The sequence below is a fragment of the Argiope bruennichi genome, chromosome 2 (assembly GCF_947563725.1).
Source record: "Argiope bruennichi chromosome 2, qqArgBrue1.1, whole genome shotgun sequence".
Classification (NCBI taxonomy): Eukaryota; Metazoa; Arthropoda; class Arachnida; order Araneae; family Araneidae; genus Argiope; species Argiope bruennichi.
Window position 1 is genome coordinate 5,617,904 of NC_079152.1, and position 26,243 is coordinate 5,644,146.

A 26,243-nucleotide genomic window follows, 5' to 3' on the forward strand; every position below is an offset into this window, starting at 1 on the left:
CGCACACGAAATGTGCATCCAATGTTGAATTGAATCAACCCAATGTATCCTCGATATTATTTGCTTCATTACATACCTTAAAACAAAATGTGCTCTATTGTAAATTTGCACGTGAAAGTCGAGAGGAGAACACTCTATCTAGGAGCATAAGAGGGTCCATCCGCATCAGTCATCAAGAAATGGGTGATATTCTATGGTTTGAAATCACGTATTATTAGAGATATATCACGCAAATAGATTTCTTAAAAGTTGTTAATCTGCATCAAAGTCGGGAGTTTTCTTTCGAAGCTCGTTTTAATTATAACTTCTCTGCATTATGTCCATTATGAACGAATGGGTTAAAAACGGGACAGTTTTACTATGATTTTAGGAAGTTTAAATAATTAAGCACTAAAAATCTTCGTTTCGCCCAGATCGCGTCAGTCACCAACGACTCATACAATATCTCTTGTCAGGACATGTCAGTCAGTATCAAGGTTCTCTGTTGCCTGACAACAAACTTCGTGCTCTGACCTCGTCAGTCACCAATGAGTTGAACTGTGCTTTAAATTTAATTGATAAATGGATAAAATAGCATATGTTTGTTGTAAATAACTATGAAATGATACGGGACTCTCTCTTTTAAGCTCTTTCTTTTCATCCAGCTGCACAGCAAAAGTGAACCGTGGCTTAAAGAAGCTTTCAAGTTTCACAGTTAAAAGCAATAAATAATTTTACATTGAAATATAATGGAGAAAGCAGAATGCGGTTACAACGAATGCAAATTCTAACCACAAGTCGCGTGTTTTTACCTTCTCTTGCACCAGAGTAGGGTTGGAATCCGTCCACTCATTATTTCAAATCTATGAGTATGACTTGTTTCAATCAATGACTTGTTTTCTATTTAAACATTTGCCCTCTGAAAACGCCAAACTATTGCAGGATTCTGTCTATCGTATTGAGTATGAGAGAAAAATAAAAATAATTTTTCTATCAATTTTATCAGAAAATAGTTTATTTTCCGTATATTTGCTTAAAAACTGCAGTATGGACAGAGGTTCTTAGTCAAATTTCATCAATGACGCGCCGTGCAAATGCGGTTGATGGGCCGTAGAAACTGAATGGTAAGATACCGGGTTAATCCTCAGAAAACTAAGGGGTATCTATAGACTTCTCAATCTTTTAAAATGAACTTAAATAGTTCTGAATAAAAATAGGTCCTTGAGGGTTATTTGACCACATCTTGTTGTCTGTTAAAAATTCTATGAAAAAAAAATCCGATACATTTGCTTTTTCGGAATTTATTCTCTTCATCTTTTCATGAAAATGAAAATTTGCATAAAATTTAAGTGGTTTTTATATCTTTTCATTTATGAAAATTCGCAATCAAAGGATGAAGGCGTTTTTTTATGAAACGGGCTGTGCAAAGAATCGTTTTACTTGGCCAGCCATTAACATCTAATAACTAAGTTGAGATCCGTGCTAGTTTAAGGATAAGAGCTCTATTTCGGGCGTGAAGGGTTCCAGGCTCGAGACCCGAATTCTTTATAAGGCAAACCGTGCATGTTCGCGATGCGGAAGTTTGGAAAGGAAGGTGCGTCTATTATATTCTTATATCATTACGAAAATGTTTCTCTCAATAAGCAACCACTCAGGAAACTGAAAGCATCTTGCACTCAGTCCCATTTCTCAGAATCCGAAATATAATATTTTCCGAGAGGGAGCAAAAGTTTTTCCATCTGCGAATAAAAATCGTGGAACCATCCATCAGGAGGAGCTTTTATGGAGTGGGCCGAAGAGCTGACCAACGGGGCTTTTGTTGTGCATCCCAATAAATCTTGAGCACCATTTTGCGCCCCGGGCAAGAAATTTCCATTGAACATTCGCAACTCTCGAGTTTTTTAGATTGTGGTATACAAATTACGCAAAAGGAATGTCGAAGCATTTGAGCTGGAGATGTCGATGCACCTCAACGTTTCAAATTTATTAATTTTAGATCCAGACACGATATTTCAGCGGAAAGAGGAAAGTTCATAATTTCATTAAATGGATTCGGTATGAGTTAAATTTACTATGCCGAAAATAGCGAACTGTAAGTCCGTTTCTTGCCACACTTGAAATAACAGTTCTGTAGCCATTCATTTCGAAGATCTTGAAGGGTTATCTGATGAACTTTCTTTAAGATCTACGAAATCTCACGCTGTAACAAACAAGAGGGCCGTTCTTGCCGGTATTATTCGAATGCATAAGATAAAGTAATGAACTTCCTTTTCTCCGATGAAGTATGTGCCTCGATCAACAGTCGTTCATTAGAAATAAATATTTTAAATCTGCCTTTTTAAAAATAAATGTGTATATATATAATATGTGTGTGTATAGGTCATAGAGAAAGCATTCGCTAAAATATTCGAAATCGAGATTTTGATAAATATCTACGTTTTAAATCTTCCTGGGTTCGAAGAACACAGTTTTAGTATTGTCTCTCTGTGGCAAAGCACTCAAAAACGCTGACACATTTCGGTATAGGTTTACCCCAAATGTGTAGATTTTCATCAAATGTTGAACAAAATTTATTTAGAAATTTCTATGCCGGTTGCTAGAATGCAAGTTAGCATGATAGCTACAAAATAAAAAGAGCTGGAGGAATAAAATTCTGTAGACAGAATGAAAATCTCTAGTGTAGACAACTAATAAATTTTGACCCCAATCGAATAGAGTAATGGTACCTTGGTGGCTCTGTACTTTTAGAGGTATATTAAAGCGATAACTCAAAAACACAACGACGAATATTATTAAATCTGATGCACGATTTTGTCATTGCAATCGTCATTCTGCATCAAAATTTAATTACAATTAGTTTAGAAAAACCCATTTAAAACGCAAATACGATTTTCGTACATTACCCGCCTGCCAGGGATTAATCGCTCCCCCCCCCCCAAAAAAAAAAGTCGCCAAGAATCACACAACCAATTCAGTAAAAATGCTAAATTCACGCCAAAGGCTAATATTTCCTAATGCTCTTCAAATATGATGCGGTAATCCAGTCCCAAGGCTTACGATGTTTTGCTAGGGGGGATGGGGGGGATGAGAACACCATTATTAGAGAATATGCAAGAGAATGTTCGGGAGATCACTCGAAATAGTTGGAGTCATCTGTCTGCGAGTACAATAACTAACAAAAAAAAACACCCCATCGAATGAGAAGGATAAATATTTTACATCTGCTTGCGAGGAATGCCACAAATGAAGAAGATAGCTCAAAAATATCAATAAGCTAGTTTAAATTTAGAGTATGGCTTTAAATTCAAAAATTTAGAGTTTCATCGGAGCTTGCATCCAAGGAGTCAAAGTGAAGGACTTCGAAAGTGCATTTGTTTTCTGCTTTATACAGCAAATAGTAAACTAGCTGTGATTTGAAAGTGTAAATATATCGAAGGGCGTTTACCGAATTTCATCCTCGTAATATACTTTGTCTTAGAGCCACCGTGTGCAGAAATAGGGAGAGAGTCAAAAGAAAGTAAACACCCACAAATTATTTAGAAAATGTGTTATTTCAAATATGCTATTGACTTATATTATGAAGTAGATGTATACAATTAATAAATTATTATGCAGAATCGAACATCTTGTAAGCATTCAATTAAAATAAAATGCAAGAAGGAATAAATCGATTTGAACCAAAGATCATCCAATTTTAGGCGCCAAAAAAGTAAACACTCGTAACTCTTTCTCCTTGAAATGTTTTTTATAAAAAAGCCTTTTTTTATTAGAGGTTCTTAATAGAAGTTAGTTTTATATTCTGCCTGAATTTATGCAAATTTCTGAAAAGTCTGAGAGATTTAGTGATAGAAAAACAAACAGCACTAGAAACGAAAAAAAAACAAAAAAACTGATAATAACCTTGAAGGAAAGTGGTAAATCCGTACGTGAAATAGGAAAAAGGAGTGAAAGAAGACACGGCACAGTGAGGAAAATTTTTGACAAATGTTCCAAATACAGATGGGTCAAAGGTATTCAGAGAACAGGAAGACCAAGACAACTTACTGATACAGTAGTGCGTCTGCATTTGGCCAAAAAGTACCTTTAGATTTTTGGAATAATATTTTATTTAGTGATGGAAAAAAATGGATTTTTTGGCATACAGAAGCTCTCAAAAAAAATTGAAACCAAAGAATCCAGTAATAAGTATTCATTTAAGAGAATTAAACATGGGGGGGGGGGGATGGATCTATTTGAGTATGGAGGTGGAGTATGGCGACTGCAAAATTCGGTCTTAGAATTTGTCGAATCGACGATGAACAAAATAGTCTACCTAAATATTTTAAAAGATAACACCGTGGTTAGAATTGTGAATTTGGGAATGTCACGAAACTGTATTTTCCAACATGATAACGACCCCAAACACACGTCAAATATTGTGAAAGAAGGGTTGCTCTATCGTTTTAAAAATCTTGAGAAACATATCTTGAGATTGAAAAAAATTGACATATCTTGAGAAAAATGCCAGGAATTATTTCTCACAAGGAAGAGTTGAAACAAGTTGTCGTAGAATAACTTTTAAAGGCGGTGATAAATCTAAAGGACTGCAGACAAAACATTCATTTTTTTCTATTGGTATCAGTGTTCTCTGTTTACTTTTTTTGACGAAAGAAATTTGTTGCTTTTCTGTTTTATTTGAATTATTTCTTTATACATTTTGATTTAATTAAACATTGTTACATCCTACATGAATAAGTTAATAATTGTATATATTAATACTTTAATACTTTTTTACTTATAATTTAATAATTGTAATACTTTATATTATCATGCATTTGAAATAAAACATTTTCTATATCAATCATAGTGGTTCACCTTTTTTTAATCTCACTGTACATTGACATACATAATTCTAAAGAAGGTATTTTTCGTACTCGAAAAAATTCGTCCGCATCTCGAGAGAGACACATTTTTGAATTACGAGAACTGAAAGAAAAAAATGAAACAATTGGAAGCACTTTTTTTTTCCCCAAAATATTTGCTAATGTCTTAAAATTATAAATTTTTATTTTAATAATTTTTCCCATTTACTTTTTAATTTAAGATTCATTACCTTAAACAATACGGAATTCGAAACGAATTTCTTACATACATTCAAAATGAGGCAGCAGCATTCATATGAATTCAAACTGCGCTAAATAAATGAATCAGTTGGCTCTGAAAATATTAAAACAGTTTGTTGTTATCAAGAAGACAAAGATGTAATAAATTTTCAACTTCTGTTCCACCAGGAATGTATATGAAAAATCGATTACAAAATTCAATGTTTATAAACATAAAATTCAAATTTAACGAAAATTTTCTAAAAAATGGAACTGAATAGGCAAATACCGATATCCCCCCCCCCCAAAAAAAAGTCACTATAAAGCACTGTTGCAGTGAAAATAACGTTTCATAAAAGTGAAGCTCGCTTCTTCTTTGTTCCTTTAGAATTCCCGTCTGAAACACCCCCGCTTAATAGGACGATGCCGGGCGATTTATGTGTTCGGGGTGAACAAAATTTATGGATGATCCTCCGACCCATCTCCCAAACGATTTATTGTCCGAAGCCTTCTTCTCGAAAATTTTTCAACCTACACCTACACGCACACTCGTCCCTCCCTTCGGCAGGGTGGCACCTTTCAAATAGATAGCGAAAGGCAAGGAAGCGCTTCACTTTTGTATTCCGATAGTCAATCGCCGATCACTTTTGAGTTTAGCTTCAAACGCTTTCATTTCGCTTCACTTTTTTATCTTAATAAAACAATAATTACTCTCTCGCATAAGAAGACTAGAAAAAAATATTGTAAGCTTCAAAAAATTCGAACTCGAGATTTTGAGGAATGCAATCATTTTAGGCCCCCACGAGTTGGAATATACGTTAACTCGGTCACTGCAAAACGAAGAGAGCTAGAAAATTCGGCATATAGATTTAGCAACTATTATATAGACACTTATTAAATTTGGTGCTACATCCTACCAGGGATTGGACGTCTGTATTTTCATAAGCATGTAAGCGGGTTAAAGAGATAAAAACGCAATGCCTTAAATATATTAAATTTGATATGATTTTGAGACACGCAATTCTGTATTAAATTTTGTCTGCAATCATTTGCGGATGGCATCTGAAATACAAATTCATCTTTATTAGAGAGTATGCGAAAAAGTTTTGAGAAGACTACTGGTTTTGTTATTTATTTTTATCTGATTTTCAGACAGACAAACAGTTTTCAAAATCTGTAGAATTGGGTCATCTTGATGACATTACGATACTTTAATACCAGATATTCGGATCAATCACAGTTTTATCTCATATCTGGGGAGCCATCTGTTACAAGTTTTGAAAAAAGGTTAACACTAAATAATGAACGCAAGTAACCATAACGTTTATAATATTGAATTAGAAATTAAAAAGTGAAAAGTAAAAAATGTTTAAAATAGAACATTTTTATGTATTAATAAAAGTGTTTCGTTTTTCTAATTTCATGTATATGATATTTCATTTTCTTAAAGACGAAGTTTCATAATAAAATTTTCATTTCAGATGCGATAAAGTTTTGAAAAACAAATCTGTTCAGTTGTGTATCGTCGAAAACCATGCACTATTTTGATATTTGCGCAACTAAATTAGCAGTTAACGAAATAAATTGATTACATTTTGATTTCATATAAGTGCTAATACCAGGTATCAGGTTTAAAGAAAATGTATGAAAAATTATATAACGATTAAATCAAAATCGATGCACATTATTTGGTTTTAAAAGTTTGTAGGAGAAATATAAAATCTAGATCTGCATTGTCTGAGGACCCCTAAAAGGTTTCTTCCGGCTCTGATTGTAATCATCAAAATTTTCGACTTTAACATTTGGACGAAACTTTCAGATTTCCTTGCATCCTACACACATTTTTGGAATGAACGCCTGTCTGTCGGTCAGTTAGTGCAGTGAGCTATAAGCATGAACTTTGTACTTCGATAAGAGGGGGCAAATGGCATCCATCACTTGACCCTCAGACAATGATTCGTACTAGTCATAAAAATGTAATGTCAACGCCTCTATTTTCTGCATCATTTCCATTTGTACTATTCTCTATAACTTAATTTTGCCAGTACCCGTGTTAGTAGGTGCATTTATTAACGTAGAGCAGTTACTTATTCACTCCTATTTCATTCGTACAGATAGAGGGATTTGTGCTGAAAGCTGTATCTTGAAATTCTCTTAATACTGTTCGTAACAATGAAATTTATATTATGTTATGAATGTTGTCCGTTCTTTACCACTGTTGATTAGTGTTCCCATACTGTCGCATCTAGTCTGTCCACCCTTATCCCAGAAATTTATTTCTACTATTGTTCATTGCAAAAATATGCAAATTAAAATAGGTTTGAAACGAGCGCGGAGTGGTCTCCCTAAACCTTTCTAGCACGCTCTCTCATAAATAGGAATTTGCTTTCTAAACACTTTCTGTCGCAGCATTGTCACTGCAGCCACAAAATCGCATACCAAATTTGATATGCTTAAGTTTCGGCATTTTCGAGTCATCGCACTTGCAAGCGTCTGAAAGTATAGACTGAGAGATGGCCAACCTCTTGTTGGATTTGGCTCCAAATTTGAATGATGTCTACAATACAGATGTTCAATCTGTGTGCTCAATTCTATCCATCCAGCGCTCTTCGTTCTGAAGTTATCATATTAACTTATTTTCGATCAGCCGGACAGACAGACTTCCTCTGAATAAAGTGCGTTCCAAATTTGATAGAAATCTATGCGTTTGGTATAAAGTCCGTACATCAAATTTCCTCCTCCTAGTTCAGAGCGTTTTTGAGATGTCTTTCTCACAGGCAGAGAAACGGACAACATTTTTGAGAAATGTCTGAATTGAGAAAGTTTAGATGCCGGAATGTGTTTTTCGAACTCAAAGAAATCTGAAAAGTGGAGATTCGTGAAAATTTAGATTTCGAATTTTTTGTTGATGACAGTACTTTCTCTATATTCCGTATACGAGAAAGTAAAATCAACATGAGGCAAAATGTTATCTAAGCAGTCTGAAAGATTGTTTCCTAATATAGCGTTTGATATCGGTTTGATTTGTTCAACTCTATATTAAACGATTGATCGTTCATCGTTCCTCAGCTAATTGTTTACTTAAATGATTTTATATCTCTCCATTATGTGATGATTCGAATAACTAGATCAAAGGAAATGGAAATAAAATGGCATCATATGTAATAAATTATAGATATTTTATTAATTAAAGGTTTCGGCCGAACACTCTTTTTGTAAATATCACGAAGCAAAAATCTTTATTCACAAACTGTAACAATTTGAAAATCATATTTATTTTTGACCTATTAATATCAAATTTTGCACATACATACTTTAAGGCAGGAGATATGCTTCTCAGAGCGTTGTTTAAAAATTTTTTAATCAAAAATTATGCGAAAAAATTTCCCCTTCCCCTCAGTAATTTCTGAGAATATTACAAAATAAAAATAATTTTTGGGCCACCTTAAAATTAAAAAGTATTTAAAATTGTTTTAATATAACTGAGCTTCGATTTTTTGGAAATCGAAGCTCAGAGCTTGGATTCAAACAGGTGTCTCTGCAATATGTTCTTTTGTTAAAGCTGAGATTTTTTTGAAATTCAAGGCTTCCCTATTCTGCTAACGATTTTACTTTATTATCATAACGTATAATGAAAATATTTTTAAATGCGATGCAAAGTCACTCAACTAATATTTATTGACATTCTGGTGTGGAGAAGAATCCTCAAATCTTGCTTCACCTTTCAAGTCCGTTTACTTGATGGCTGTATCAATAGCATATATTTAGGTTTCATCATCGTAATAACGCCGTTTTGAAAGCAAGAAAGCATCTTTTTACCAAGTTCTTGCAAAAACTTGAGAAGCGAGCGTCTGAATTCTAAATATTCTTTCAAAATTGCTTGATAGGAATCAAATGATAAAATAATTTGTTTATCAATGTCCCCTATTGTTAAAATGCAAGCAACAACTTTACTGAACTTATCATTATCCTGATTGTTAAGCGAATTGGATGGTCTACCAAATCACTGACGGTTTTTTTTTGTTGTTGTTTTTGTTGTTGTTGCTATGTTTAACCTCTTCGTCGTCCATAACGCGTCTAGCGCGTTCAAGTAAAAATTTCTGCAGGACGGCCGTAACGCATTTCAAGCATTTTTCTACATTTAAAGACTTTTAAACGTTTAAAAACGCTTTTTAAATGTTTACTTGTTTGAGTTTTTACTTTTGTTTGTTCAAATGCGGCGAAAAATAGAAATTTTCGCTGATAGGAGAGGACGGCGAATGATTTAAACTCCTTATATCAGTTGGTTTTTGTTGTTGTCTGTTTGATGAGGAACATTTGAAATGTTTTCGTAGTAGAAATTTCATTTCATTTCACAAAAGCTATCTGTTCAATAACATTTATTATTTCAAAGAATCAACAAAATGAATACATTACAAAAGAATTTAATTTTAGACGATGGAATGAAATAAATACCAGACTGTTGCCAGATGTTTTCGTCCAATTTAAATTAAACTTTTTTGCATTATATTCAATTTATTAAAAATTATAATTAATTAATAGTGAATAATAATCACTGAGGATCGTATTTAGTATTAAATTGTATTTTAATCCTTTAAAGGGCCATTTTTTTCTAGTCATATTATGTTAAAATATTTTGAGGCGTGAAACTAGAATTAGAAAATGGATTCATTTAGCTTATTAGATAAATTTAATTTGATTCATTAATTAATTTGGTTAATTAATAATTAAGTAACAAACCAAGACACGTCATTTTGTGTGAGATAAAGAACTGAAGCATCTAAGTTTCTGTCTTTCTAAATAAAAAAATTTGTCTGAACTTGTGCCAACCTACATAATTTCATACAAAGATGGATAAATTTGGTTGGAAGCATACTTCCCACGGCCCTAGAAAGGGTTAAAGGAACCTTCTGGATACGTTTTGATTAAGTATTTTTTTTAATTTATTTATTTGATGAACGCTTGAGATTTTTTTCCCCAAACAATATTCATTGCGGCTTGATTTTCTGATTGAATTATTTTCAGCGCTTCATACTTTAACGTTTTAGTTTTGTTCTTCAAAATGTTCACATTTCTTTTTTTAATTATAAGTACAATAAAAAAGTGCATTGATTAACTTCATTACTTATTATTATAATTTTGGAGGTATATTATGATAAATCAATTTCAGGATTTCGCAACGAAATGTCACCACTCGTATAGAATCAAAATTTAATGAAATCAGTCGATTAAGAGATCACTAAGTTTTGAAAGTAATGAAACTGGAATTTTAAAAAGCCAGATCACTTTACTTCAAATGGTACAGAGTGAAAATAGCAAGTGTCAGAAATCAAGAGATAGTTGTGAGTCGCATTGGATAGCTGAGAATAACTTTCTGAGGGAACAGCTTTCAGATTCTAGACATTTTAAGATGGCGAATATATTACATATTTGTTTATTAGCCGCTAAAAACAAAGATTTTTTTTAACTGATTTAAACTAGGAAATTTAATACTATACAGTTCATGTATCGCAGTTTAACAAAAGTTCATATTATAATAAAATAATTATTCATGTTATTTTCCATCATAATTAAATTGCATACTTTAGCATTCATGTCATTTTTCATTGTAATAAAATAAATATTCACTTTAGTTTTTATTTATATAAAAATGAAAGTGATAGCATTTCTGTCACTTTGTATCAGTATATAAATGAACGGTATAACATTTCTGTCTTTAAGCTTTAGCAATAAAATGAAGAAACGAAAGGAATGCTTTGAAAAATTGAATAAAAAAAAATTAATATTTTAGCAAAATGGTAAAACTGCACTAAAAAAGAATGTTTTGTCAAGATGAATAAAAAAAATGAATAATTTTGCAAAATTATTTTAAAATAAAACAAATATTTTACCAAAATGATTTTTTTAAAAAAAAATTGAATATTTATCAAAATGAATCAAAAAGATGAATAGTGGAACAATAAATGAAAAACGAGTAAAAGAATGAATGATCTAGCATTCATTTTTATTTTGCAACATATGTGTTTGAATGCTGTAGCATTCGCGTCCTTTCATTCTGTTTGCCCGTCTACATCTTGCTGTCAGGCCACCGGAGATATGCTCCCTGTTTCAAAGTTATGAATGAAATAAAAGGAAAGAAAAGAACGCTCGATGCCCATCGGCTCTGTTGATTTTGATCCCTCTCAAAACTCCGGCTTGAATTTCGATTGTTCAAGACGCGAGGAAAGAATTGTTTTCGGCGAGTCAATTCGGAATTCTCCGCCGCGCTGTCCCAGGAGCATGCGTACATTCCAGAATCAAATTCTTGAAAGAGAATAAAAAAAATTAAATTTAGAGGTGGTGATTCGATTTTTCAGGAGTGAACCCAGGCGAGAAATCTGACAGACGACTTGTAAATTGGCAAATCGAATATTCAAGAGGGCGCGGGCAGGAAATTCGATTTCTGTTCAGTTCGGGAGGTGAGGAAAAATATGCAAAATCTGGAAAGGTGTCTCCAGACTTTGGAGAAAATAATCCACTTGTGAAACCTTCGCTCTGGGAAAGTGAAATCTTTTGTGAACACCGAATCACGGCGGGATGGTTGAAAGAAAATCACCTTTACGTCGGCGAATTGTTTAAACTAACCGCCTTTGCTGATCTGTTGGTTCGTCGGGAAGAATGTTTGCGAAATTATTTCAGATAATTACTTTACGAAAATGTTTTTACAAAATCCATAAGAAGATTTACTATTCTAAAATAAAAAAAGCATGATTTAAAACCAAGAAAAGCGAAAATTTATGTTGATACATTCAATCACATTGCAGAAGGAATTGACTATATATATATATTAAAAACTAATTTTAACTTAATTAATTTTCTAATTTTTTTAGCTTAATTTATCCCATATTAACTTCATTCTAAAATGTTCTCTTATTTCCTTTTCCAATTCCACTTTTTTTTATTCAATTAATGCAACGGAAGCTCTGTAAAATTTCTGACATCGACAAGTTCCCACACTAAGGGATAAAAGATTGTTCATCTAAGACATTCTTTTAAAAAATCCCTATAATTCTCTTACTAATCATGTACGTGTAAAGAAATCCCTATCAAAATCTCACAGTATATAATTTACAGGGATAAATCTTTCATTGGCTGTTCCTCATTTCGCTCTTGGGTCGTTTTGTGTTGATTTGCTCGTCGCTTCTGCTTGTACATAAATCAAGCCTCCCGGGATGGAATAAAACGAAGTTAAAAATTCAAAGTGTCTTCTCTGTATTCACCCACGGTTCTGCTTAAAAAATTATGGTTATATATAAAACGTTAACGAACGTGGCACAGAGACCGCTCTAATGACTTACTGGCCAGTTGCAATAGTCAAATAAAAAGAAATCGTCACATGAATCTTTCCATCTGCATTTCATTTAAGCTTCGATTAGCTAATTTATTGAGCTGCAAAATATTATTCGAAATGCTCCGGAAAAGAATCGACTGTTTTACCCACTCGCCGCATCACCAAAACCTCTATATTCACTCAGAGGAAAGAAAATGTAAAAGAAATGAAGACTTAAGCTTCGAATTAAATTTCATCGAACGACTTAACTGTCGTTAGATGAATAATTTCTATGACTTGAAGACAGAATTGATATTTATATCTTCCAAAACTAAGATCTCGCAAAAATAGTCTTCGCATTACCTTAAATTCAAAAAATTACATTTTTAATTATATCCATTTCATCTCTACTCAACTTTTTAAAATACAACATAGCATACAGTCTGTTTTTAATGTTGTAATGAGGTTCAAACTCATTCCTCAAAGCACTCCATTGTTGCCGATGTTGAAATTAATATTACATTGGAACATTTTGACTGTTTGTGAGCGCTGTACGGGATAGATCGCTGGATTTCGACTTTCCAAATATTGCGCATATTTGCTTTGAAAAGTGAGAACATACACATAGAATCTAGTAGATTTTAAAATTTATTTGCCGTTTCAATAAAGGAAAAATAAAAATAAAAACTTTATTGCTTTTCGTCAATAAATTTCATAAATTTTAATCATAAAATATAATTTTTTTCGCCATCTTAAAAAAAAAATTAAGAATTTACTTTTCAAGTGATTCTCATTCAGTTATCCTCCAAATTTTTCTTAATTTTAATACCATTTAAAATTTTTTGTATAATTTGCAATAATATTTTTTTTATTGTTGTGATAAAAATGAATATGTGCCATGTATAGGGTACTGTAAAAGCAGAAGTACTAATGAACAGCAATGCGAGACTACATGTGTTTTGGTTTTATGTCGATTCAAGGCCGGATTATCATTTCTTTGGAGGGGCAATCTCTCTCCCGTCAGAAAAGGATCGTTTTGCCATAAATCGTGCACACCATTTATTAAGTGTTAAGCACAGGAGAAATGACGTGACAAAATTCCCGTTAAAGTAACTGTTATAGCTGCGGGGTTTCGAACTGTCCATGGCTTATTATTTGGCAGCTGTTAAACCGCAAGCTTTGAAGTGATATTTACTGTGATGGGCAGATATAAATGCCTTATTATTTAATGAAGTGATATGGGCATGGTTAAAATAAAATATCTCTCATAGGGCAAGAGAGTTTAGACAGCTAGCAGATGACCAAACAGACATTTGGATTCTTATCTTTCCACTTTCTGAAACTGGAGGCGATTCATCTTCCTGTCATTCAGTCATGAGATTTTTACTTTTTCGTATACGAAGTGTGAAGAAAATTGTAAAAAGAAACAAAAAAAATTCGAACTCCAGATTTTCGACGAATCTCTACGTTTCAGACCTCCCACAGTTCGGAAAACGCATTTTTGGTATTATATCTGTCTGTCTATGCCAAAGATAACTCAAAACTGCTTCATACTAGGAGGACACAGTCCTTAAATCAGTTTAGAGGAATTGTCCCGGCTGTTCGAATATCCGTTAGCACGACAATTACTAAATAAAAAGAGCTATATGGATAAAATTCGATGCACCATCTATATCGAAACAGCTCCCTGATTTTGAACCAAATCCAGAAAGGGGTCGGATGTCTATCGTCGGTACTTTCAGGAGCGTTTAAGAGCGTAAATTTTTTTTTAAAAAAAGCAATGACTTATAATGTCAATACGTCAAATTGAGTACTTGATTGATGTTGCACGTGATAGATCCGTGTCAAATGTTGGTTTCAATGGTTGGGGAAAATGCGTTCACTGCTCTCCCGAAACACACATTCACTCTTATTAGAGAACCTGCGGGAAAGCTTCGCGGAGACCACTCCCGATGGCGGGAAATCTAGTTGGCGTCAAATTTTGGTTTAAATAGGGTGCGAAAACGTGTCTAAAAGACACATTCGATTTTCGAATACTTTTAACCGGCATTAATAACTAAAACATCGTCAGGGATCGCACAATAGATTCAGCAAAAATACTAGATTTTCATCAAAGGTATCTATTATACTAAAGATATCTCTTTAGATAGATATTGTTCTCCGATGCTATCTCTGGGCTAACACTTTTATTTGAGTGTATGCGAGAAAGTGCCTTCAGAGACCCGCTTCGATTCAATGAAGCCGATGGTTTATTTTTTATTTGGTTTGAAGAAAATGTCCATGTAGATAATTGAAATATTTATTCTGCCAGAATACACTTGCTTCAATGAAATCCTGCTTACTGTACGTCACATAAAACGTCATGCCAAGTTTTTCTGCCATTGTTGGAAATGAAAGTCCTGTTTACTTTTTCATATTTTTTAGTAATGTCGCTGTTAAGTTTCAATTTTCTTTCACTTTATTTCAGTGGCGTATATTAACAATGCACTCAAAAGTAATAAAATTCAAACTGTTAAGGGGAATGTGTCTCAAAACGATGGTCTATTGAGGCTATGCGGGGCAGAACGTTGAATCTAGTGTAGAAACACATTTCGAAGAGATCTGTTCAGAAATTTTAATTTAAATCTCAAGATTTTGAAACTTTTCCGCTTTTACTTAACCGCATTTTACCTAAGATAAAATATGAGTGCGCAATAACAACTTTCACATCATTTTAAAACTCAAAGAATTGTAATAATTTTAAATATATCCATTTTTTCCTTAATATTCAAAATTTAAAAAAGAATTTAGTTCATTTTTGATAATATTTTTCATTATTGCAATGAAGTTCAAATGGTTTCATTATCTTCCTAGTTTACCAGGAATAAGAAAATGAGAGAGACGACGACAGCTGCATTTTGCAGGTGGCTATCGTGTGAAAACGCTTATGTGCAGTCATCAAAATGAATAATAATCAGTTATTTTATTTATTTATTATTACATCTTCACTTTTTTATTTATAATTGCGTTGATGTCAACACACTGAGTTCATTAACATGGAAATGAAGTAGTATACTCGAAATTCTTCGATTGTGCTATGAACTGTTTTTCTGAATCGATTTGTCGTCATGGGATTAAATTCCTGATAAAATTTCATGGAATTCTAATGATAAGATACGATTTCAATATTAAACGAATCTTACGAACTTTCAGAAGTAACTCGGAAAATCTGTTACTCAAAACATGTTTCACTCACTAACAGAAAGTTATCTCATTTCCTAAATTCATGAAAAAAAAATGGTTAAATAACACAACTTTAATATTTTTTTTTATAAATGGAACATGAATATGAAGAAAAAGTGACGTTTTAGGATGGAGCAAAGTGGACATCCTAAAATGTCGGAATCTATGCACATAACAATTGTTTTAGAGATATTCACAGACATTGTGAAATTCCCGCAATCGATTTGCAACCTCCACATTTTGAGGAACCGTATATTCCATTTATCTACATTTATAGATCTACTTTTCGTGAGCTTCAAAGGCCATTCTAATATCTCAGTCCGCTAAATAGGAAATGTATTAAAATGAATTTTGCTTTCTTTAAAAAATTAAATGAAAGTAATTAAAGTGAGCTTACATAAACCTGTAAGTGTGAAAGCGGATAGTGAAGAGCATTCTGCCTGAGAGAAATCCAAACATGTAAATCTTACCCTCGATTTCATTTATTAGAAAAGGGAAAGTGTAAGACACCTAACATTTCCTAGGCGGGAAAATAATAATTCCACTTGTCAAATAAGCCCCACTTCTTTTCTAACAATTATTATTCTACTACTACCGAAATCATAAATATAAACTGTACGAGACGCGTCATCAACTTGAATGTGTGTTTGGTAAAGATTTCTAATGGCACCTTCTCATTTTGAACGCTGTGCCACGTCTATCCTTTAGTTCCGGGGAAATGAAAGAGACCTTATTTAGAACAAAGAACTGTTGAATGATGTGTGATAAAGAAGAAGAAGGTGCGTACTTTGTGGTTAACTTTAAAAAATGAATGTTTCTTTTCACTTAGACGAAGCAAAAATCGACAGCAGGATAGACTAAATGTAGAAATGTTTGATCCGTTCTTACTCTTTACCATCACAGACTGAGTGACATTCTCTTCCAATAGAATGGGAATTTCAAAATTTGACGCAGTCCGATGTAAAAGAATTTTATCGATCCAACTTTTTTATTTACTAGCCGCCTTTGGCAACCAGCCGGTTCGCCAATCATAATGTTAGCTTAAATTTTAATAATTAAATATTTTACGCAATTCCTACTTAAATAGATTCTTCATGAAAATATTTTAAAACTTCAAATTTTGAGAGTCATATAATTCACTCATAATATTATAAAGGTCTTCAGTCATAACGTAATATGTATCTCTCTCCTTTTCTGTTAGCTCCCGTAGAATTTATGCTTTCAATTAAAGTGGAAAGGATTAATCTGCAATGAATATAATAATATTTTTCACTGAAACAAAGCATTTTTTTTTAAATATGATTACTGATAACAGAGTCATTGAGCGTTTAAATTTTATGGGCACTAAAGAATATCATTCTTAATTTATGTAATATCTCAAGAATTTGTGAACAAAATTTTTTCAGATTCAACATGAACAGATCGATTCATTAACGATGTTTAATTTTAAATGCATCAAACATTAAGAAAATAAAATGAATCTTTTAAAATAATCGGTCGGAAACAGGTTTAAAAAAACTACTTAAAAAACGATGAACTTAAAACTATAAGCATATACAAAAAATATATAACTAACATAAATACAATTCATTTACAAAAGCATGCAACTAACCTAAAAATAATTTAAATCAAGAATCATCGGTTGATAATAGTTGTCAACAATCAGAACATAATGCGCATGCGTGAATTTTCAACGCCAGTTACGGTAACGCAAATGCGTGAATTTTTCTACGCCAGTTGGAGTAACGCTATGCAGATTAGAAATTTTTAATTTCCTTTATGCTGTGTTATTTTTATTCAAAAGTACTTCAGAATGAATCTGAAAGATCGATTAACAATGTTTAATTTTAAATGCATAAAGCATTAAGAAAATAAACAGAAACGTTTGAAATAATCGGCAGAAAAAGGTTAACCCTAGCCTCATTAGAGTGGGAGAAAAAAAACTGAAGCCTTACTCATTTGGCGGTGGGGAAAATGGAAGATTTTTTGGCGGGAAAGTTAGTTTTTAATTAAAATTAAAAATTAAAAAAAAAGGGATCCCAGGTGCACATTTCTGACCTCTAAGGTATACATGTACCAAATTTGGTAGCTGTAAGTCAAACGGTCTGGCCTGTAGAGCACTAACACACACACACACACACACACACACACACACACACACACACACACACACATTGAGCTTTATATAAGTATAGATTATGTTCGCATGGATTTAGGCGGTGAGATAAACAGGCTTCCGAAGTCGCATAACAAATTCCACCCCTCTAAGATCATTCCATTTTTGAGTTTGCGTGCTCATAGCCAGACAAATGTAGTTTCAGATATATATATATATTTTTCAAACTCATAGTGGCCTGAATTTCGAAGCTTCACTGAGACCTAACGGTCAATTCATTTGAAAATGGCAGCTGTTTGCCCTACTTGATTCGTATGCGGACAAGTAAAAAAAAAAATGTTTATTCCAGATATTGTTTCTTCACCATAAATACTGCTTTCAGGAAATTCTTTAACCGAGAAGAGGAATTTCATCTCGCTTATTAATTCGCTTTTATATTCACAATATTTTCGAAATTTAAAATTTTATCGTTACAGCTTTATTAGAATAAATATTTGATTGTTTCGACCATTTATATATTCAAAATATTGTTGAATTGTACGTAAAAACAATCATAATATTTTTCTTATACTAACATAACCCTAAGAAGCTTAATAAGTTTCCTTTATGGGAGCTTCAACGATGAACCATTTTTTTTGCCAGAAAATAAAATTCTTTTTACGAACTCCAGTCATTTTATTGGCTTAAAGCGGCTTTAGGACGTTCACATCTCACCCTTCAGCGATTCTTTGAAAAAGTTAACGTATTTCATTCCTATAAGAATGGATTGTTAATTTCTTAGAGCGGGGTGAACTAAAGAGGCTAAGTGATGAATGGATTTAAAATGACTCACTATTTAAATTAGAATTAAAAAATTATAAGTTTAAAAATTATTGCCAAATTAAGATCGTTTTGCATTTGTACCTGCGACCTTATATTTGAAATTTACTTTACTGTCGATTGCGTACTGACTTACATCTGTAAGCCTTGTGGTATACTTGTTGGCACACAAGGAGTTTAAACGTAGAAAACAAACAAAAAAAAAAAAAAAATTAAGATCGTGTATATATGCTTCCTAAATTCTCAGTAAAAACTGAAAACACATTTTTTTTCCATAATTAAATTAATTATATCACGAGAATTACGAAATTCGGAACAAAATCTGACACAGATACAAAAAAGTGCCATTGGGATCAAATTATTTAAAATTCCCGATTTCCGAAATAAAAAAAAGTTCTCGTGAGTAGCTAATTAGTTTGCCGATGGGAGCAAGCCTGGAGTCATTTCCGTCGGCACCAAATATATGAAGATACGGTAATGAATAGTAAAATGACAGAGGTGTTCCAGGTTTTTTTCTTTATTTTGACAACTGTACGTAACGAGTATCAGAATATTAAGATGATGCGACTTATATCCCAATTTAATATTTAAAAATGCTTTGTTGAAGCATCAACGAAAGTCAAGTCAGATCAATGCATTTGAACTAAAGCATTAAAGGGATTTAGTACAAATGAAATAAAACCTATCGACGATCGCCGAAAGTGAATGCAAAAGTTTAACGTGAAAAAGAAAAGTACTCTCTTTGTAAAAACTTTGTGTGATAGCTCAGGTCCGAAAGGTTTCTTCTGCTGCTCAGCGATAAAGAACTCGTGCGTATTGTCACACATTTAACGAGAATTAACGGCGCGGAATATATGGGACTTACAAACTAAATTTGTGCTTCTAAGCACATTACCGGAAATACAAAACGTACTGATGGGTGCGTGGTGTCTGAGACACCCCTCAGTTTCATTTCCATTTGTCTTCCATCATTCGGAATATATTTTCTGATTCTATTTGCATTCATCTTCGTTCATCTGTAAGTTTGGCGAAAAGACCGAAAGTATAAAGAAAGCATTGTTATCGTCAAAAAATTCGAAATCTAGATTTTGAGGAATCTCCACTTTTTAGACCTCCCAGAACTCGTAAAACACATTTTTGTCATCATGTATATCTGTAACAAAGATAACTGAAAGTTGTTCTAGACAGATGAAATTTGGTGTATGGATTTAACATCAGATTTGTAGACTTTTATGAAATTTTGTGAAAAATCTGTGCAGTGGATGTTTGTATGTGCATTTATTAATGTAAGCTAACACAATAACTACAAAATGAAGGGAGCTAGATGAATGAAATTCGGTGCCCAAATTTAACATCTGTAGTGTAGATGGCTATTAAATTTGGAGCCATATTCAAAGTGGGACTACCGTCTGTCGGTCTGTGTTTTCAGAATCATGAAAACGCATTATCTTAAACGCATACAATTTGAAATGAGATTTTGTGACTACAAATGTAAAATTTTTTATTTCAATCGGTTGGGAAAAAAAGCATCAAAAACAAAAATTCCTCCTTATTAGAGTATGTGCTTGAAACTTTTGGCGAGGCAACTCCCTTTTTTTAAGTAATCGTGTTCACAGACAGACATAATTGAGGGGAAATGTCTCAGGAGTCAGAGAAATATAGAACCTCAAGATCGTCACCATCTCGAGGAGGTACGACTTCTTCATGTTTGTAATATTTTCTCCTCAAATATTTCGGATACGAGAAGGCGAAAGGAAAGAACTGCCGGCAAAACGATCCGAATCATCGTCTTAAATGAAGGCAATCCCGAAGCTTCGACGGTTCCTTTTTACTACTCGGCCATTGTTTCTTCTTAGAAGACTATGAGATGTTACCATGCCTTTTTTCTCTAAAGCTGTATCAAAACCCAAGTCCCGGATTTATTTCTCTGTTCTATAAAATACAAATTCCCGCAAGGGAGATGAAAGAATTGAATTCAGAAACCTTGTTGACCGAATCCACAAATTGATACATTTTTGAAGAAATACATCGAACCCTCTTTCGGATTGAAAAAAGGAATAGTATATATATATTTCTGCTGGCTTTCTGATAAAATTCAGGAAAGAAATGTTTTCTGGGAATTCGAAAACGTATCTCTAGACGCATAAAGTTTCAGTATTTCTGAAAGCGAACGTTTTGCTGTTTTAAATTTGGGATTCAATATGCATTTTCTATAAATTATGGATAAGAGTGCGAGAGTGACTGAGGCATTGAGATTCTGATTCGTGTTATTGTTATCATTGATTCCCCGGGGAGGAAGCCGACTTGATGAGGTTTACACTTAGGAAACATTCTGCTCAGTCGTTATTCTGAAAAAGCCGACTTGAGTGAATCACAGATGAAGTATATAAATACAAACGGTTATTCCAAATGCATGGTACAAACTTGAGGTGAGGTAGACAACAAAGAAACGAATAATATTCCCCAGGAAGCCCAGGTTCGCAATCCATTTCCTTACTTGTAAATACGGAAAATGTCAATTCAAGTGATACAAGATGCTTTTTCTACGCTTTACATTAGTGAAGATATTTTAAAGGAATTTTCAACAATGGCCGGAGACGGGTAGCCAATTTTACATTAGAGTTATGACGTTTCTTACAGTAGAACTGAGTAGCAGCCACCCCTCTCCCATATTATTCTGAAATCATACTTTTTAGTTTTCTGTCTTGTTTACTTACATTTTTGCGCTCTGAATTTGATGAACAACGAAAATAATAATGATAATAAAAAAAAAGAACAGTGATTATAGGAATAAAAAAAAAGTGAATGAACATGTGAGGTTACACAGGTTATTGTACGCGCAATGAGAAGCAGTGGCATCCCAAGAGGCAAATCGGAAAGCAAAACACGGCTTTCCTGCCATTCAGTTTACTTAAGGTTCGCGAAGGGTTTGTGCTGCCCAGATTCGTCGCTCTACCAATCCAATGAACGATAATGATTCGTCTCATTTTCTCGAAACTTTTAAGCGTGTCCTAAGACAAATTACTTTAAGAAAATTTTCCTATAAAAACAAACAGGAATTATAAATAATAAATTACATTTTTACAAATTTGTTTCAGAATGCAAAGCATTGTCCTATTTAACATGGATTCCTATGGAAAAAAGGGTTTCGCCTAACAAATACCTCGTATTATAGTAAGATTTGGGGGAAAATGAGATAGATAACATCATGAAAGAAGTATCCTCAAAGTTTGTTGACTTACATTAAAGATGACTGTCATAAAATGAATGCCGCCATTATAGCGAGTGGATAGTGGGTCTCCTGAGGAAGCTAGTATCTCATTATAATGTAAAAAGCTTCATACAAGAATATATTTAAATATTAGGAAAAATATCTTAAATTTATAGTACTTCATTTAGAAATTTATTGATTTTTAATGGAGAAAAGAGTTTATGATTGAACATATATTTTTAGTTTTTATTTGTTTCCCACATAATTTAACCATCGGGGGTTTCCCCCTCTCACCAAACTCTCGGACGAAGGTGTTATTCTCCAACCGCCACAAACACTTGTGGACCTCGGGTGAGACAAGGAATGTCTTGTATAGTATTGGCGTACAATAGTTACGAAATATTAACCATTGCCATGAATTTAGTATTTTTACTGAATCTCTTGTTAGATCATAAGCGATTCTTTCGGGGGTTAACAGCACCCGAAAACGGAATGTGTGTTTTAGTCACGCTTATAGAAACGGCTGCAAACCGCTGCTTGATACAGAAGTCACAAATCACATAGATTTTGGGTACAAAATGTGATTGAAATCTGCAGATATTGCGTATTCTGAATTTCATTCGCCGAGCTCAAAGCATTTTTGAATAATATTTGTGACAGACAGTTAAATAGAATGCCAAAAATGCATTTTTCGAACAAAGGAAGGTCTTAAACGATGCATTTCTTCAAAATCACAAGCTCGAATTTTGACGATTACAATATTTCGTGCACGATGAAGTAAAAAGATTGTAAACCGTGCTATACTTATCAATGTGCAAATTTGTTTAGTTGAGAGCATGACTCCAGTTAGTTTCTCTTAAGAAATATCAAATACTTGACTCTGTTAAGCAATATCAAGTGCAAGTAAGAAGTATTGAGTAAAGAATACTTTCTTGCTAGAATTTATTTGTATTTACAGACTCTTATATATATTTTTCTCTTTTCAGGTAAGCGTGACTCGACTACTCAGAATTGTAAGAATATTAAGGATGGTAAGAAAATAAAAATTAATTTTTAATAAAAGATAGAAAAACAGGAAATTAATTGCAAGAGATTTCAAAAAGTTTGTATTCTTTTTTTTTTTTTTGCAGGTAAATATTTGCAGGTAAATATTTGGTTCATACACAACCAAAAATATTGGCCAGATACTTTTGAGACGTATCATTCCATTTAAATATAATTTTAAATATTATATATTTTTCTTCTTTACTTTTCATATTATGTTTCATATTTATTAAACATTAGCACGAGAACTTATATATATTGCAAAAGACCTTTTACAGGATGTCTCAAGAACCGTGGCTTTTATTCCTTAAATATTGATCATAGACATGTACTGTAAATTTCAAAGTTGTGTAAGAAAACGGTGCAAAATGTTATGAAATCGATTAAAATTTTCAATTTCCAGGGTAATAAACTTCAAAAAATACAAAATTTAAATTTTTATACGGACCTGCACAAACAAAGAGTAAAATGTGCCACATACTTTGATAAAGTCATGTACAAAATCACAGAATTTTATCATGAACACTCTCAAAGATATGTTAAAACAAAGTTGGGTCAATCACACATTAAAGTGCAAATGTTTACAGCTCCAGTGCAGATGACACGACGCAGGAATGCATCATAAGGAAATAAAATATGCTTCATATCTTTAGTTTTGAATACAAATTTTAAAATCTATGCTTCCTGAAAAATACTTAAAATTTTATATCATGAATGACAGAATATAATTTAAAAATAGCGCAGTCAATGAACTTGTAAAAAAATGTATGTCATCTTTCCTTTAAGTTATTTAATCTTTCCTTATGTAATCTTTGTTTAAGTTATTATTTCTACACATTTTTAATACTTTTGAACCAATAAATAGCAAAATTATTATTTATTTATTCAATCATTACTTTCTTTGTCAATTTGTTACGACCCCTAAAACACGAACATTCGATATGTTTTTTCCTCTTTGCGAACTCATATCCAGGCATCGAAAAGTGGTTTAAGCCAGCATTTATGTAGTTTCATATCTTTGAGACTTTTTGTGATAAATTGCTGAAAATTTGTACAGGATATTATTAGAGGAGGGGACATATTTTACTCGTGTTGAATTTTTTGTACGGCGTCCGTATAAATATTTAAATTTTATATTTTTTGAAGTTTTATTCCCTGAGAATTTTAATCGATTTCATAACATTTTACACCTTTTTTTATGCAACTTTGTAACTTACAATATATGTCTACAATCAATGTTTAAGGAATAAAAGCCACGGTCAAGATTTTTGAGAGACCCTATATATATTGATAATAATTTCTGCGAAAAACTTTTGTATTTTTAGAGTTTGATATTATTTGGAATTTAAGTTGAACTACAAACTTAATGGATTTAAATTTAATGGTGTTTGACCTCTTATCACGTGACTGCTTTTACCAGCTTTTGCATCGAATACCTGGCAAATGTGTTTAAATCTCTCCTCTCAATAGTAACACAATGGACGAATAAGTACATTAGAGAGAAGAAAAGTTAATTTAGGGTCATTGGAGTTGAATTTCAAATGCACTAAATTTAATAATAAATTTTTAGCTTCTCCTTTTATCAATTTACTGCTTTCCCCACCTGTTTTCTCTATCCCTGGAGAAGGCTTGAAATCCCTTTGATGTGCCTCCTAGTGCTGATTCAATGGAAATTTGGGACATTAGATAGAAAAGACACCAAAAAGATTTTGTGACAATGGTTTTGTTTTTTCAAAATTCACCGCTGCTTTTATCTTGAATCTGTTTGAATTCCAAAAAAGAAAAGCCTTAGTCATTTCTACGCGAACAGTACTGTCAGTAATACAGTATTGTCAGTATTGAACAGTACTGTCAGTAATATGAGAACTTTGGCCTGAGGGGTGCAAAGGCCAAAGATACATCTTCCAAGGTACAACGCTACCGCCGTCCTGGCTCAGACCTCTTCTACAAGAAACACACACCTCCATCAGGAATGGAAGCATCACAGCTCTAGTATCAATTCTACACCCCAAGGGAATGTGAAGATCTACTTAATAAGTGAAAATCATACGGAGTCTTCTCATCCGCTTAATCGTGGTGCTCTCCGGCCTCTCTCGCATATTCGATGGCAACAAGCACCTTTCATAATGATCACTATTCAAGAAAATCTCGATCTTTTTTTCATTGTGAGATCAGACGCTTGGCTGTAGGACATTTGTGCAATGTGGTACATGGATATGATTAGCTATCGATAAATGATTTTTTGGTAGCTTTATATAATTGATATGTTTGGTTCAGTGAAAGTTTTGCAGGATTTAGAAAGGACCACAGCAATATAAACAAAATTTAGCGAAATTGTTCATATTCGAATAAAATTTGGATGTATTTGGATAATTACAGCATTATGATATGACATATTAGATATAAAAAAAGATGATTCTACGAGGAATCACCTTTTAATAATAAACTTAAGTAGAACTGATTCAAACTGTTGAAATTAAACTCATTCGGACTACTCTAACCTAGAAATAAAATATTGAATTCAAGGGCGAGAGGTCGTATCCTGATTCCACAAAAGAATAACCGTGTAAGAAGGCATGGCATATGCTAAATCTTTTAATGTCCATTATACTTCCACCCGTGTTATTGAGGAAATTTGAAGAAGGAAGATATTGATGTCTCATCATTGGATTTCCGATCAAGCAAGATCTCTCCACAATACTCTTCGTACTTCAAAATGGGACTTAAATTAAGCGAAAATAAACTAAATCAAATACTTTAGCAATATTAAATTAAAAAGTGATCGAAATTAGGGAGTTATTAGAAACTGAAAATCATTTATCAACTCTTTAAAGCCATTGCAGCCATCAGAAAAACTTTTATGGCAGAAGTTGTTCGTAGTGATGATGGGACACTTCGACTGATTTCAATTATTTTTTTTCCTTCACACGTAAGAGAGAAATTGGAATTGGAACATTACAACCCTTCGCTATCTCCATCCTCTTTGATTTGACGTATAAGGTGCCTACTTAAATACCTACACCCACCTTGATGGCAGTTATGGTCATCTCAGAATTGATATAGTGAAATGACTATGCACGCGATGCGATCACTTACAGCGCGCGCCATTTAGAGAGACACTCCGGTATTCGTTCTCCTATCTGCAGAACGGTACAAAATTTAGAAAAAAATGTTAATTATTGAGTGGCAGACTGTTATCAATTTAAACGCTTAGTGCACATTAATACAGAAAAAAGAGCATTAAAAATGTAGATTTTTTTTCATATTTTCCGAAATTGGGACATCACGAGAGAATGGAGAAGAAAATTTTATTTTTCCTTTTTTAAAAAAAAGATGGCTTAAATACACCTTTTTCTATGAGATTGACTCGAATTGTAGTTTTCCACTGCCACTGCGAAACACCCTGATAGCGCACCAACTGATAGGCGTGTGAGAGGTGAAACTCAAAGAAAGGCGCAAAAC

The 26,243-nt window shown here is 33.0% G+C and overlaps 1 protein-coding gene across 1 annotated transcript in view; it reads left to right on the plus strand.

The window, feature by feature from the left end:
- LOC129957447 (neuropilin and tolloid-like protein 1) overlaps positions 1-26,243 on the plus strand; it is a 254,105-nt gene that overhangs the window by 80,770 nt on the left and 147,092 nt on the right. The gene's annotated exons all lie outside the window — the stretch shown is intronic.